Raw genomic sequence first — 15,389 nt, 5'->3', positions numbered from 1 at the left:
TCGCTGGGGGGAAGTGGTTAGGAGGAAGCAAGGGCAGTGGAGGGGACTGCTGGAGGGTCCCATCTGGGAAAGCAGGCACGGATGCGGGGACATTTCCGCCCGTCACCCTGGCAAAGCGCTCGCAGGGCTGGAGGGACAGAGTTCTCAGATCCAAGTAGAGAAAACCGGGAACGGTTCCGGCTCTGGGGACTGACATTCATCGCGGCAGTTTCTGGTGGCAAAACAGAGGAAACAAAGGAATGATTAAATGAACTGAGCTGCCTTCATGCCCCGGATGAATGTTCAGCCATTAGAAAAGAGTGAATCCCAGCTGGGATTTGGGGTTCCACGGTGTACTAGAAAAGCAAAACAAAGAGAAGCGCCTACTAGATGCCATCTTGGAAAACAAAAGCAAACGTGTGTGTGTGTGTGATGTTACATGGGCATGGGGAAATTACGGAAGTAAATACTAATGCTTGCGGCCGGGCGCGTGGCTGACGCCTGTAATCCCAGCACTTTGGGAGGCCGAGGCAGACGGATCACGAGGTCAGGAGATCGAGACCACGGTGAAACCCCGTCTCTACTAAAAATACAAAAAGTTAGCCAGGCGTAGTGGCGGGCGCCTGTAGTCCCAGCTACTCGGGAGGCTAAGGCAGGAGAATGGCGTGAACCCGGGAGGCGGAGCTTGCAGTGAGCCGAGATCGCGCCACTGCACTCCAGCCTGGGTGACAGAGCGAGACTCCGTCTCAAAAAAAAAAAAATACTAATGCTTGTGTAAATTGGGATGGTGGAAAATGAAGAAGAGGGCGGCAGGGGAATCCTTAGTACTTACAGAGAAAACGGAGCAAGTGTACAAGCACGCCAACCCCCCCGGTGCCCAAGCTCGGCGCTCACGCGGCTAGGATGACGCCCGTGGGACGCCCCGGGGGCCCTGCTCGGAGCCACTCTGCTCAGGGTCATTTATAGTCTCTCCGCTCTTTGTTAAATAAAGACGGTGAGACACGGACGGGCCGGAGCCGGCAGGGGTAGTGGAGGGCAGAGGGGACGGGTCTGGGCGCCCCTAGCTCCTGCCACGCTGCCGCTGCCCCAGACAAAGACAGCTGCGTACGGCGGGAGCGCAGGGGCGCCTGCGCGCAGGGTCTGAATCGCCTGTCCCGTCTCCCCCTGACGCCCACACCCCCAAGCGGCAGCCCACTCCCCTTCTACCCCGCAGCCATTTGCTTCCCATCCCTTGATTTTCTTTTTTCTTTTCCCCTCCCCTCAGCATCCCCCCAACCTCCTCTGATACACTTTGTCTAATTGTCTAATGAATTTACCTATTCTAGGTATTTTGTATAAGTGGAATCATAAAATATTCGTCCTTCTGTGTCGGCTTATTTTGCTTAGCACAATGTTTTTTATTTTTTATTTTTTTTTCTTTGAGACAGGGTCTCGTTCTGTCGCCCAGGCTGGGGCACAGTGGCGCTCAGCTCACTGCAACCTCCACCTCCGGGTTTCAAGTGATCCTCCCACCTCAGCCTCCCAAATAGCTGGGACTACAGGTGCCCTGCCACCACTGCCTAGCTAATTTGTGTATTTTCGGTAGAGACGAGGTTTCGCCATGTTGCCCACGCTGGTCTCCAGCTCCTTAGCTCAAACGATCCTCCTGCCACAGCCTCCCAAAGTGCTGTAATTACAGGCATGTGAGCCACCATGCCCGGCCGCTTAGCATAATCTTTTCAAGGTTCATCCCTGCTGCAGCATGTATGAGAACTTCATTTCTTTTATTGTATTTGAGGTAATATGTACACAACATAAAGCTTCTTATTTTAATCAATTTTTAAGTGTACAGTTTAGTGGCACTAAATATAGTCACATGGTTGTGCACTCACCACCATCATCCATCTCTAGAACTCTTCCATTATCCTAAACTGAAACTCTGTACCCGTGAAACAACTCCCTCATTCCCCTCTACCCAGCTTCTGGCAACCACCATTCTACTTTCTGTCCCTGTGCACTTGGGAGCATCACCTTTCTGGGACATCTGCAATGGTTCTGTGGAGGATTGTCTCCCCTTTTTTAAAAATTTCTTTTCTTTTCTTTCTTTCTTTTTTTTTTTTTTTTTGGTAGAGAAGGGGTCTCACTTCATTGCCCAGGCTGGTGTCCAACTTCTGGGCTCAAGGCATCTGCCTGCCTTGGCTTCCCAAAGTGTTGGGATTACAAGCATGAGCCACTGTGCCCCGCCTGTGGTCTCATTTTGGAGGGCAAGAGGGATAGAGATAGCCATAACCTGGAGAATATTGAGATGTGGACAACAAGGATGACAAAATTTGGTCCTATGAGAAATCATCTGTGAGGAAGAGTGGAGAGAACTGAGCCTGTTCAAGACAGTGAGGTCCTGGGATGATCTCAATTCATGTAAGAAAACCAGGAAGCAAGGAGGTTTCAGTTTATCAACAGATTTAAAAGGCGCAAGCCTTTTGATATAACTAGAGAAGAGAAGACTCAGGTGATCACACAGACTGTCTTCACCCAAGTGAAGGATGATTATGTAGGAAAGTGGATAGAAGATGCTGTCAATAGAAATGTAAACAGAATCATGTTAACAATTTTTCAGTAGCCACATTTTTTTTTTTTTTGAGATGGAGTCTTGCTCTGTTGCCCAGGCTGGCGTGCAGTGGTGCGATCTTGGCTCACTGCAACCTCCTGGGTTCAAGCGATTCTCCTGCCTCAGCCTTCCGGGTGGCTAGGATTACAGGCATGCCATCATGCCCGGCTAATTTTTGTATTTTTAGTAGAGACAGAGTTTCACCTTGTTGGTCAGGATGGTCTCAAACTCTTGACCTCAGGTGATCTGCCTGCCTCAGCCTCCCAAAGTGCTGGGATTATAGGCTTAAGCCATCACACCTGGCCAATTTTTAAATTAATAATGAGAGGCTGGGCATGGTGGCACACACCTGTGATTCCAGCCACTCAGAAGGCTGAGGTGGGAGGATCGTTTGAGCCCAGGAAATTGAGGCTGCAGTGAGCTGTGTTCACACCACTGCACTCCAGCCTGGGCGACAAAGCAAGACCCTGTTGAAAAAAAATTTTTTTAATAATGAGATATCTGACATTCTTTTTTTTACACTTGGTCTCTGAAATCAGGCTGGCTACATTTGAAGTGCTCTATAGCTACCTGCGGTCACTGTATTGGACAGTGCAGGGTTGGAAACTGGACTTAGGAGTCAGGGCTGGGTTCAAGCCCCACATTCCATCCCTTACTAGGCTGGGTAACTAGGCACATTACTTAGCCTCTCCTATTTCTGTTTCTTCATCTATAAAATGAAACTAAAAATAGTACTTACTTTATAGGGTAATTTTGTGGATTAATGGCACATGAAGCATATGGTGCATGTTCAGTAAATGTTGGCAATTATTAGCAGTAAATTCGGTGGTTATCGAATTAGTGACATTGCAGTACCACTGTTAGGGTGACCTCCATTCCCATCAGATGATGTGGCTTGAAGCTATTCCAAACGGGCAAGGTTAAAAAACAATAGGCAAACCGGGAAAACCTATTTGCAACACACATGAAAACAAAATGTTGTTATTCTTGCTATGTAGGAAGTACTTGCAAATAAATAAGAAAATGAATACCAATGGAAAATTCAAAAGAAACAAACATCTGAAGTGATTTTTTTTTAAAAGCAAGACCCACTTTAAATAAGTTCAACTCTCCTTGGAATCAGACATAAAAATAAATAAAAGACATTTTTTGTTGTTGTTGAGTAACAGATCAACAGCCAGAATTTGGTGGCACCTAATATTGAAGAAGGTGTGGGGAGATCCCTTCTCTTTTTAAATAAAGATTTCCTGAAGTTTCCATTGTTATATCTGACCACAGACTATCCAGAGAAACAAGCTGAGTTCTTGCTTCAAGGAGGAACTAGCCAGAGAGCCTTTTCTACCCACTTTTTCCCTTGTCCAGATAAAGCTAAACAGCCAACAAACCCCTCCTAACAAGTTGACTTTTTTCTTGTCATGTGTGCAGACTCTGCACATTAGCTTTGCTAATAGTCCTTTACCACAGGTGTTGACATTTCACGTGGCTTGAAATAGCCCCCAGCATTGTTCTACATTTGGACAGGGCTGACATACTTAAGCCACAATACCCCCAGAATATTCTTAGGCTTCTGGCTACCTCCTTCAGGAATGTTTTATCTGCCAGCAGGATTGGCTACATAATTTTTGGGGCCCAGGGGAAAATGAAAATATGGGCCCCTTTCTCATAAAAGGATGAAAAAAGCTCTTTCATTTTTTCTACAGTCTCTCTCTCAACCTGTCATGATGTTTTTATTTGCTATTTATTATTGCACTCCTTTGGACATGGAGATACTTCAGAGGTCAGTGCAGGCCCTCACAGATGCCCAGGACCCTGCCGCAAGACAGCAAGCATTTTCCAGTTTGGGAAAGCTTTTTGATTTTTTTTTTTTTTTTTGACACGGAGTCTCACACTGTCGCCCAGGCTGGAGTGCAGTGGTGCGATCTCCGCTCACTGCAAGCTCCACCTCCCGGGTTCACACCATTCTCCTGCCTCGGCCTCCCGAGTAGCTGGGACTACAGGTGCCCACCACCATGCCTGGCTAATTTTTTGTATTTTTAGTAGAGACGGGGTTTCACCATGTTAGCCAGGATGGTCTCGATCTCCTGACCTCGTGATCCACCCGCCTCGGCCTCCCAAATTGTTGGGATTACAGGCGTGAGCCATGGCGCCCGGCCCAGTCTGGGAAAACTTGATGGGGAGTGGGGTGAAGAGACTAATGCCTTTTTTTTTTTTTTTCAAGATGGAGTTTTCACTCTTGTTGCCCAGTGCAATGGCGCAATCTCGGCTCACTGAAACCTCCGCCTCCCAGGTTAAAGTGATTATCCTGCCTCCCATGTAGCTGGGATGACAGCTGCCCACCACCATGCCCAGATAATTTTGTATTTTTTTTTTAGCAGAGACAGGGTTTCACCATGTTGGTCAGGCTGGTCTTGAACTCCTGACCTCAGGTGATCCACCCACCTCGGCCTCCCAAAGTGCTGGGATTACAGGCTTGAGCCACCACACCCACCCTATTTTAACCAATTTTTTTTTTTTTTTTGAGACGGAGTCTCGCTCTGTGGCCCAGGCTGGAGTGCAGTGGCACAATCTCGAGCCAAGATGGTCTCGATCTCCTGACCTCATGATCCGCCCGCCTCGGCCTCCCAAAGTGCTGGGATTACAGGCGTGAGCCACCGCGCCCGGCCCTATTTTAACCAATTTTTTAAGTGTACAGTTTAGTGGCACTAAATATAGTCACATGGTTGTGCACTCACCACCATCATCCATCTCTAGAACTCTTCCATCATCCTAAACTGAAACTCTGTACCCATGAAACAACTCCTCCCTCATTCCCCTCTACCCAGCTCCTGGCAACCACCATTCTACTTTCTGTCCCTGTGCACTTGGGAGCATCACCTTTCTGGGACATCTGCAACGGTTCTCTGGAGGATTCTGTCTCCCCTTTTTTAAAAATTTATTTTGTTTTCTTTTTCTTTTTTTTTTGATAGAGAAGGGGTCTCACTTCATTGCCCAGGCTGGTGTCCAACTTCTGGGCTCAAGCAGTCTGCCTGCCTTGGCTTCCCAAAGTGTTGGGATTACAAGCGTGTGGTCTCATTTTGGAGGGCAAGAGGGATAGAGATAGCCATAACCTGGAGAATACTGAGATGTGGACAACAAGGATGACAAAACTTGGTTCTATGAGAAATGATCTGTAAGGAAGAGCGGAGGGAACTGAGCATGTTCAAGACAGTGAGGTCCCGGGATGATCTCAGTTCAGGAGGTTTCAGTTTATCAACAGATTTGAAAGGAGCAAGCAGGCTGGGCGTGGTGGCTCACGCCTGTAATCCCAGCACTTTGGGAGGCCGAGGCGGGCAGATCACAAGGTCAAGAGATTGAGACCATCCTGGCTAACATGGTGAAACCCCGTCTCTACTAAAAATACAAAAATTAGCTGGGCATGGTGGTGCGTGCCTGTAGTACCAGCTACTCGGGAGACTGAGGCAGAAGAATTGCTTGAACCTGGGAGGCGGAGGTTGCAGTGAGCCGAGACTGCGCCACTGCACTCCAGCCTGGCAACAGAGCGAGACTCCGTCTGAAAAAAAATAAAAAATAAAAGGCGCAAGCATTGTGATATAACTGGAGAAGAGAAGACTCAGGCGATCACACGGACTGTCTTCACCCAAGCGAAGGATGATTGTGTAGGAAAGTGCATAGAAGATGCTGTCAATAGCAATATAAAGTGAATCATGTTAACAATTTTTCAGTGGCCACATTTTTTTTTTTTTTTGAGAAGGAGTCTTGCTCTGTTGCCCAGGCTGGAGTGCAGTGGCGTGATCTCGGCTCACTGCAACCTCCAACTCCTGGCAAAACCCCGTCTCTACTAAAAATACAAAAATTAGCCAGGTGTGGTGTTGTACACCTGTAATCCCAGCTACTCGGGAGGCTGAGGCAGGAGAATCACTTGAACCTGGAGGGCGGAGGTTGCAGAGAGCCGAGATTGCATCACTGCACTCCAGCCTGGGTGACAGAGCAAGACTGTCTCAAAAAATAATCAAACACATTTTTTTTTTAGAGTCAGGGTCTTGCTCTTTCACCCAGGCTGGAGTGCAGTAGTGGGCTCAAGAGATCCTCCTGCTTCAGCCTCCCAAGTAGCTGAGATTATAGGCATGTGCCACCATGCCTGGCTAATTTTTTTATTTTTACTTTTGAAGAGGTAGGGTCTTGTTCTGTTGCTCAGTCTGGTCTTGAATTCCTGGTCTCAAGCAGTCCTTCTTGAGACCTTGGCCTCCCAAAGCGTGGGGATTACAGGCATGAGCCAGGGGTCCTGATCAGTATTCTTTTTTTCAAGAATAAATTTGAATATGCTTCATTGCAAGGTATATTGTTTCCACTGAGCACCTAGGATTTCTCAAGTTCTTTGTATATTATATGAGTCTTTCACAGCAATGTTAAGGGACAGGTGAAATAAACATAAAATAATTCCTGGCCGGGTGCAGTGGCTCATGCCTGTAATCCCAACACTTTGGGAGGCTGAGGCGGGTGGATCATCTGAGGTCAGCAGTTCGAGACCAGCCTGACCAACATGGCGAAACCCCGTCTCTACTAAAAATACAAAATTAGCCGGGCATGGTGGCACATGCCTGTAATCCCAGCCACTTGGGAGACTGAGGCTGGAGAATCGCTTGAACCCAGGAGGCGGGGGTTGCAGTGAGCTGAGATCGCGCTATTGCACTCCATCCTGGGCAACAAGAGCAAAACTCTGTCTCAAACAAACAAACAAAAAATTCCTCCTTACAGAGGAGGCAATTAAGACCCATTGTCAATCATCTAGTAGGCATCGGGACTGGGGTTTGAAAGCACATGTCTCTAAAGTCCATGCTTTTATTTGTAATGCCAAAAGACTGGAAACAATCTAAACACCCCTTGATGGGAACCAGTTAAATTATAGTAGTCCATACAATGTAATACTCTACAGCCACAAAGATAGATAAAAATGAGGATACTCTCATATACCGATAAGGAAATGTCACCAAGATACGGTGTTAAAGCGGGGGGAAAACCCAACAAACGTGTAGAACGTGTACAGACTGGCACTATATATGTTAAAATGGAGTAAGGAAGGGTATAGATTTGTTTTAGCTTGTATGTGTAGAAAAACAACGTTAGAAGGATAAACAAAAACCTTATAACAGGGTTATCTATTTAGGGTGGGGGAACTGGGCATTTGGGGGACAGGGACAGAAGAGATGTACATCTTTTCATTTTTTTTTTAGTTTTGAACATATAAATAAATTACCAGTTCAAAAAAGCAAATGCATATAAACATTTTTTTAAGCAACATGAAATTAAACAAAACTGCCGTCCCTTCCTTCCACTGTACCATGTGCCTTAGACATCTTTGGAGGGCAGTCTGTCCCCTTTTCCAGTGAGTTGCACAGGGCAGCGGGCCTTGGGACACCCTGGCAGCTCTCAGGATGGCTTCAGCACAGCCTGGGGAAGGGAGCCCTGACAGTAGGCAGCGCCAGGCCAAGTGTACCCTCTTTCCTTATCCCTGACTTAGAAAAACAAAACCGATAGGCAAATCCACTCATCGGCATTTCTGAATCCAGTTGTTAACCAATCCTCTTCCTGCCCTTTACTCTCCTTTTCTTCCTTTTTCCAGAAAATCCTGGAAAGCTCTGCAGCTACTTTGCAAAGTGCTTTACTAGCTCTGGCTGCCTTGTTGTTTTCCTTTTCTCATTTGGCCTGTGTCATCCTCTCAGGCAAGTACTGCAGTCAGACTTCCTGCCAGCTTGCCTGCTGGGTTCATCTGTCTTTAAAAAACAAAACAAAACAAAAAGCCTGTATTTTCATAGAGCCTACAAACCTCACATTCGAAGTTATTTTGTCCAACTCTCCACCCAGAGCAGAAGATCCTAGTTGTAAAATGTAGCAGAGTAAATCTACTTGGTTTTAAAGCCCAATTCTGTGGTTTCACTTTGTCCATCCAATCAACTCGGAGTAACAGCTCTCATAAAATATTTGCTCTTATGAAGAATCCCACGGGGCAGGTCTATTTGTGTGTGGAGTCTAGTGGTGCAGTGAGCACCAGTAAATTTCCATTCAGTAATTCAGTGACTGTTAATCGACACCTAATATGTATCCATCACTGTCTGAGGCCCTGTGCTAGGGACAGAAACAAACACGGAGACTCAGCCCCTGCCCTCAAATCTCTAACAGCCATGTTAGGATACCTTCGGGTCATCAAGCCAGGTCATTAGTGCCTGGCCTAATTTGTTTTGTTTTTAAAAAGCCATTTACAAGGTATCAGTTATATCACTGTGTTGTGGACATTTTCATGGTGAGCTATGTGTCGGAAATATGATTTATGGGAATGGCTTTCTTTTCTCTTTTTTAAGGTTTTGGGGAAATAGCTTTTATACTGCAAAGATAATGGCCAAAGCTCAAACTCTAGGTAATGTAATCCATATAAGATTAATTAGCCTTTCAGGGTGTTAATTTTGTCATAACGGTGTCATAGCTTTCAGCTTTCATTAGCTAGAATTCCTTGGCTAATGTGCAGGAAATTTGAGATGTCTGCCAGGTGTGTTCGGTGAAAGATTTTGCAAAATCAAATGTGAGTCTAAAAGCAAGTCATTTTGAGAGACACTGACCTTGGCAGAGATTCAGGTGTCTAGAACCATACCATATACTCCCCAGAGAACGCTGGGCCAGAACATGTCTTCCCTTGAGCGTTGTTCAATTCACTGGGCACACGGAGCAGAGGACTCCGTGGAGGCAGCATGCTCACTCCCCATTACACACGCACAGCGTCACCAGGAACCATACCTCGACATTCATTCTTTGCTGGCTTATTCTCAAAGGAAAACCCCAACCAGAAGATAATGAACACCACAGACTGTTGGAAGCAGCAAGAAGCTACCGCACATTTGTGGCTCCCACACATCCACCCAAAACACACCAGCAGGAAGAAAGAGCAACATATTACTCAGGTTTCCTGTCAGGACATCCTGGCTTGAAACACAGGTCTGTCACTTAAAAATATTAAGATAACCCGCAGATGGGAAACTGCTTCATTATGTCCTTGGGAATCTCAGAAAACTGTCAGCTTATGAAATAGAGCTCAAAAGCAAGTAGAAAATCACCCATTCCCATTGACGACGGGTAGTTTTTCTTCCAGGCAAAGAGGATCGCAGGAACATGGGGGCATGAAATGACTCGAGGAATCTGGGCTGGGGAAGGCCCCATGCAGTTTCTGGGGAGACTGGGTCTTGTCTCATACCAACAACCTTGGTCCAAATTTGTCATAAGGACATGATAAACTCAGTATACAAGCATTACCGCATAAGTAGTAGGCCCTATTTTGTCGGTGACTGAAGATTGCCTTTGAATTCCCCAGTGCCCATAGGCCCTGCAGGCCTCACCATCTGCCATTGAACAGTGTAAGGTGTAAGCAGATCAGCTCAACAGAACAGTATAAGGCTACACTTTGAACAGTAGCTGTCTCCTTGGGGGAACCCTACAATGAAGGGGAATCCATTAAAAGGAGGGTATAGGCTAGATGTCTGTTCTCCAGGCTTGTCATGGCAAGCTCAGGATCAGAGAGACCACCCATCCATTCATCAATGCATTCATTCACTCATTCAATAGACATCTATAGAGCACTTTTTTTTTTTTAGACGGAGTCTCTCAGTTGCCCAGGCTGGAATGCAGTAGTGCGATCTAGGCTCACTGCAACTTCCGCCTCCTGGGTTCAAGCAATTCATCTGCCTCAGCCTCCCGAGCAGCTGGGACTACAGGCATGAGCCACCACGCCTGGCTAATTTTTAAAATATTTTTAGTAGACATGGGGTTTTACCATGTTGGTCAGCCTCGTCTCGAACTCCTGACCTCAAATGATCTGCCTGCCTCGCCTCCCAAAGTGCTGGGATTACAGAAATGAGCCACCACATCCGGACTTTTTTTTTTTTTTTTTTTTTTTTTTTTTTGAGACAGGGTCTTGCTCTGTCACTCAGGCTGGAGTGCAGTGGTGCAGTCACGGCTCACTGCAGTCTCAACCTCCTGGGCTCAAGCAATCCTCCCTCCTCAGCCTCCCAAGTAACTGGTACTACTGGCATGTGCCACCATGCCCAGTTAATTTTTGTATATTTTGTACAGACAGGGTCTTATGTTACTCAGGCTAGTCTTGAACTCCTAGGCTCAACCAATCCTCCAGCTTTGGCCTTCCAAAGTGTTGGAATAACAGGTACTGTTATTCCAAGTAACTGGTACTACTGGCGTGCGCCACCATGCCCAGCTAATTTTTGTAATTTTTGTAGAGACAAGGTCTTACTATGTTACCCAGGCTATTCTCGAACTCCTAGGCTCAACCAATCCTCCAGCTTTGGCCTTCCAAAGTGCTGGAATAACAGGTGTGGGCCACTGCGCCTGGCCACTGCAAATTCTTGGGAGCCTGCTGTCTCTCTTAGCCAGGTTACAATGGATACTATCTGTTAACACTAGTATTCCTACTATCCCATATTCAATCTTTACTCCTCAACCACAGACTTTTTTTTTTTTTTGAGACAGAGTCTCATGCTGTCCCCCAGGCTGGAGAGCAGTGGCGCGGTCTGGGCTCACTGCAAGCTCTGCCTCCTGGGTTCACACCATCCTCCTGCCTCAGCCTCCCGAGCAGCTGGGACTATAATCGCCCGCCACCACACCCGGCTAATTTTTTTGTATTTTTAGTAGAGATGGGGTTTCACCATGTTAGCCAGGATGGTCTCAATCTCCTGACCTCGTGATCCACCCACCTCAGCCTCCCAAAGTGCTGGGATTACAGGCGTGAGCCACCGCATCCTGCCCTCAACCACAAACTTTTATTTCCTTCTGCTATTCTATCCCATGATTCTCATAAACCATCAAAATGTTTTCAGAATGCCAATTTTTTGTGTGTTCCGATTTCATCTCTGGCATGATAAACTTTATAGCTCTGAAACTCTTGGTTCAAAAAATAGTGCCGTGGAGAGCTAGGTGGTCACCCTGACACCACAACTTGCAGTCCCTCCAGGCTCATGCCTGTATCTGCGAACAGGGAATCTCCTGAGGAAATACACGTGGTCTCCACAGATTCCACAGCCACACCCATCTCATGACCTGGATTCCTCCCCTCCCCCCTGCCCAGCCTCCACCCCCTGGGCAGGAAAAGGAGCCGAGAAAGTGAGTCTTCGGCTCCTTCCTCTTCTGTACTTAGATCTATCACATCTCACCACATCAACACTGTTATTTTCTTAGAACTATATAGTGTTTATATTTGGGGTCTAGGGTAAAATTCCATTTTCATCTATCATTGCAACTGGCTTTTCTGGCTTTCTCCTTTGGAGATCTTGGCTTATTTTTCCCCAGGGAGTGAGTCATATTCACAAACACGCCTTATCTCCTGGGACACAACCTGGTCAGTTAGCTACCCCAACTCACAGAAAATGATCACAAAGATTTTTGTGTCCCTTTTACCTTTTTTTTTCTTTTTTTGAGATGGAGTTTCGCTCTTGTTGCCCAGGCTGAGTGCAATGGCATGATCTCAGCTCACCACAACCTCCGCCTCCCGGGTTCAAACGATTCACCTGCCTCAGCCTACTGAGGAGCTGGGATTACAGGAACCCACCACCACACGTGGCTAAGTTTTGTATTTTTAGTAGAGACGGGGTTTCACCATGTTGGCCAGACTGGTCTCCAACTCCTGACCTAAGGTGATCCGCCTGCCTCAGCCTCCCAAAGTGCTGGAATTACAGGCGCGAGCCATCGCGTCTGGCCCCCTTTTACCTTTATATCACTCACTTCCACAAAATTTATTTAAAATTTAGAGGAAAACCTCTGTACTTCCTCCTGCCTCCGACCCCTTGTTTTAATTTTTTTTTTTTAATTTCTTTTTTTGAGACAGACTCTTGCTCTGTCACCAGGCTGGAGTGCGGTGGCACAATATCAATTCACTACAACCTCCGCCGCCTGGGTTCAAGCAATTCCCCTGCCTCAGCCTCCCAAGTCGCTGGGATTACAGGCACCCATCACTACCCCCGGCTAATTTTTTGTATTTTAGTAGAGACGGGGTTTCACCATGTTGGCAAAGATGGTCTTGATCTCCTGACCTCGTGATCTGCCAGCCTTGGCCTCCCAAAGTGCTGGGATTACAGGAGTGAGCCACCGCGCCTGGCCCCCTTGTTTTAATTTTCTCCGTAGCACTTGTCACTATCGACATACTAGATAGCTTATTCATTTGTTCATCATTCATTCATTGTTTGTCTCTCTCTCTTTCCTCACTGGAATGTAAACTTTTGGCCAGACATGGTGGCTCACACCTGTAATCCCAGCACTTTTGGAGGCCAAGGCTGGCAGATCACTTGAGGTCAGGAGTTCGAGAACAGCCTCTGGCCAACATGGTGAAACCCCATCTCTACTAAAAATACAAAAAAAAATTAGCCAGGCGTGGTGGTGCATGCCTGTAGGTTGCAGTGAGCCGAGATTGCGCCACTGCACTCCAGCCTGGGCGACAGAACCAGACTCCATCTCAAAAAAAAAAAAAAAAAAGAATGTAAACTTTTTGAGGGCAGGGCTTTTGTTTGTTTTGTATATTGCTGTATTCCCAGGCCCAGCTCAGTGCCTGGCACATAAAAAATACTCAATAAAGGTTGAACAAATAAATTGGTGAATAAATAGTTGATTTTTCCTTCCTTGTCTCTGAGGCCTACCACTTCCCTCTCCTGCCACAATGTCTTTCCATTGGCTCAATCCCTAAGAGATCAGATGACTGTATGTTCTGTGTAAGCTGCGGAGGCAAACCACCAAAACAGTGGGTAGTTCCTCTCCATCTCCTGCATCTCCATCTACTGACAGCACAAACATTTTGCAAGTCCTACTCACCTCCTCTGTGGCACCATCCCTTAACCTCCCACAGTGATCTCACCTTCTTCTGAACTCACAGCATCCAGTGCATGTATCATTCATCTACAATTTAGCACTTTCTGCCTTGTGTGGATAATATAATTCTCCTGAATGTGAGCAAAGCTGGCTTCCTGCACCAACCCCTTCCCCTCTTTCCAGCAGCTCCTCACTTCTTACCTTGCGGAATTTAAACAAGGACCCAGATGTGGGACTTACACTTTCAGGCTGGCCCCAGTACGAGGGGACTCATCTCTCAAACACCTAGAGTTCACATAATGTTGAGGGACATATAAATCAAATGCCAATTTACTCACACTGAGGAATGACAGACATTCAAAATAGACTGCAACGCTTGAACTGGCCTGACTGGCCGATGTCCCCATGGGCTAAGGATTGCTTAGTAAAATGCAGACTTAGAACAAAAGTAACCAACCTAAAGTCAGGTCTCACTTTTAAGGCAGAAGATCCTCTTTCCTGCAACAGGAGCAGCAGCCTGACCAAGGAACTCACGGAGCTCACCTGTTCTCCCACTAGCCCTGGGTCCTGCCAGGGCTGTACTTGGAAGTACAGGTACTTTCAAGGATGGCCAAACCCCTCCTGTTAAGTTTGCCAAACTGGTTTATAACCCAATTGATTAAACTTCGCCTAAATTACAACCACTTTCCAGCCCCTCTCCTATTAGACTAGAAGCTCCCGAGGGCCCATGCCTTGCAGGTTTCTTTTTTCTTTTTCTTTTTTTTTTTTTTTGAGATGGAGTTTCGCTCTTGTTGCCCAGGCTGGAGTGCAATGGCACAGTCTCGGCTCACTGCAACCTCTGCCTCCCAGGTTCAAGCAATTCTCCTGCCTCAGTCTCCCGAGTAGCTGGGATTACAGGCATGCACCACCATGCCCAGCTAATTTTTTTTTTTTTTTTTTTTTTGAGACGGAGTCTTCCCCTGTCGCCCAGGCTGTAGTGCAGTGGCGCAATCTCGGCTCACTGCAACCTCCGCCTCCCAGGTTCAAGCGATTCTCCTGCCCCAGCCTCTCGAGTAGCTGGGATTACAGCCGTGTGCCTCCATGCCCAGCTCATTTTTGCATTTTTAGTAGAGACGGGGTTTCACCATGTTGGTCAGGCTGGTCTAGAACTCCTGACCTCATGATCTGCCCGCCTTGGCCTCCCAAAGTGCTGGGATTACAGGCGTGAGCCACCGCGCCCAGCCTTAATTTTGTATTTTTAGTAGAGATGGGGTTTCTCCATGTTGAGGCTGGTCTCGTACTCCTGACCTCAGGTGGTCCACCCGCCTCGGCCTCCCAAAGTGCTGGGATTACAGGCGTGAGCCACCCCGCCCGGCCAGCAGGTTTCAATAAGTATGTTGTGACAGAAAGGGCCGCTTTGTCAGCAAAGAAAGAAATAGAAAAACTCACTCCGCCCACAGTTTTTTTTTTTTTTTTTTTAAGAGACATGGTCTCTCTCCGTCGCCCAGGCTGGAGTGCGATCACAGCTCACTGCAACCTTAATCTCTAGGGCTCAAGCTTTCGTCCTACCCTCAGCCTCCCAGGTAGCTAGGACTACAAGCATGCATCACAACGCTGACTAGTGGTTTTTTTTTTTTTTCTTTTTTTAATAGAGATGGGGGTTTCACCATGTTGCCCAGGCTGGTCTGGAACTCCTGGGTTCAAGGGATCCTCCCACCTCAGCCTCCCAAATTGCTGGGATTACAGGCATGAGCCACCTCCCCTGGCCTCACTCCCCGTTTAAAGTGTCCCTGGGCCAGGTGCTGTGGCTCATGCCTGTAATCCTAGTGCTTCGGGAGGCTGAGGCGAGAGGATCACTCAAGGCCAAGAATTCCAGACCAGGCTGGGTAGCGTATCGAGACCCCATCTCTACAAAAAATTTTAAAAATTAGCCGGGCGTCGTGGCATGTGCTTGTTGTGGTCCTAGCTACTCAGGAAGCTGAGGTGGGATGGT

The sequence above is a fragment of the Gorilla gorilla genome, chromosome 12 (assembly GCF_029281585.2).
Source record: "Gorilla gorilla gorilla isolate KB3781 chromosome 12, NHGRI_mGorGor1-v2.1_pri, whole genome shotgun sequence".
Classification (NCBI taxonomy): Eukaryota; Metazoa; Chordata; class Mammalia; order Primates; family Hominidae; genus Gorilla; species Gorilla gorilla.
The sequence above is the reverse complement of the archived record's forward strand: the minus strand, read 5'-3'. Positions refer to the sequence as shown.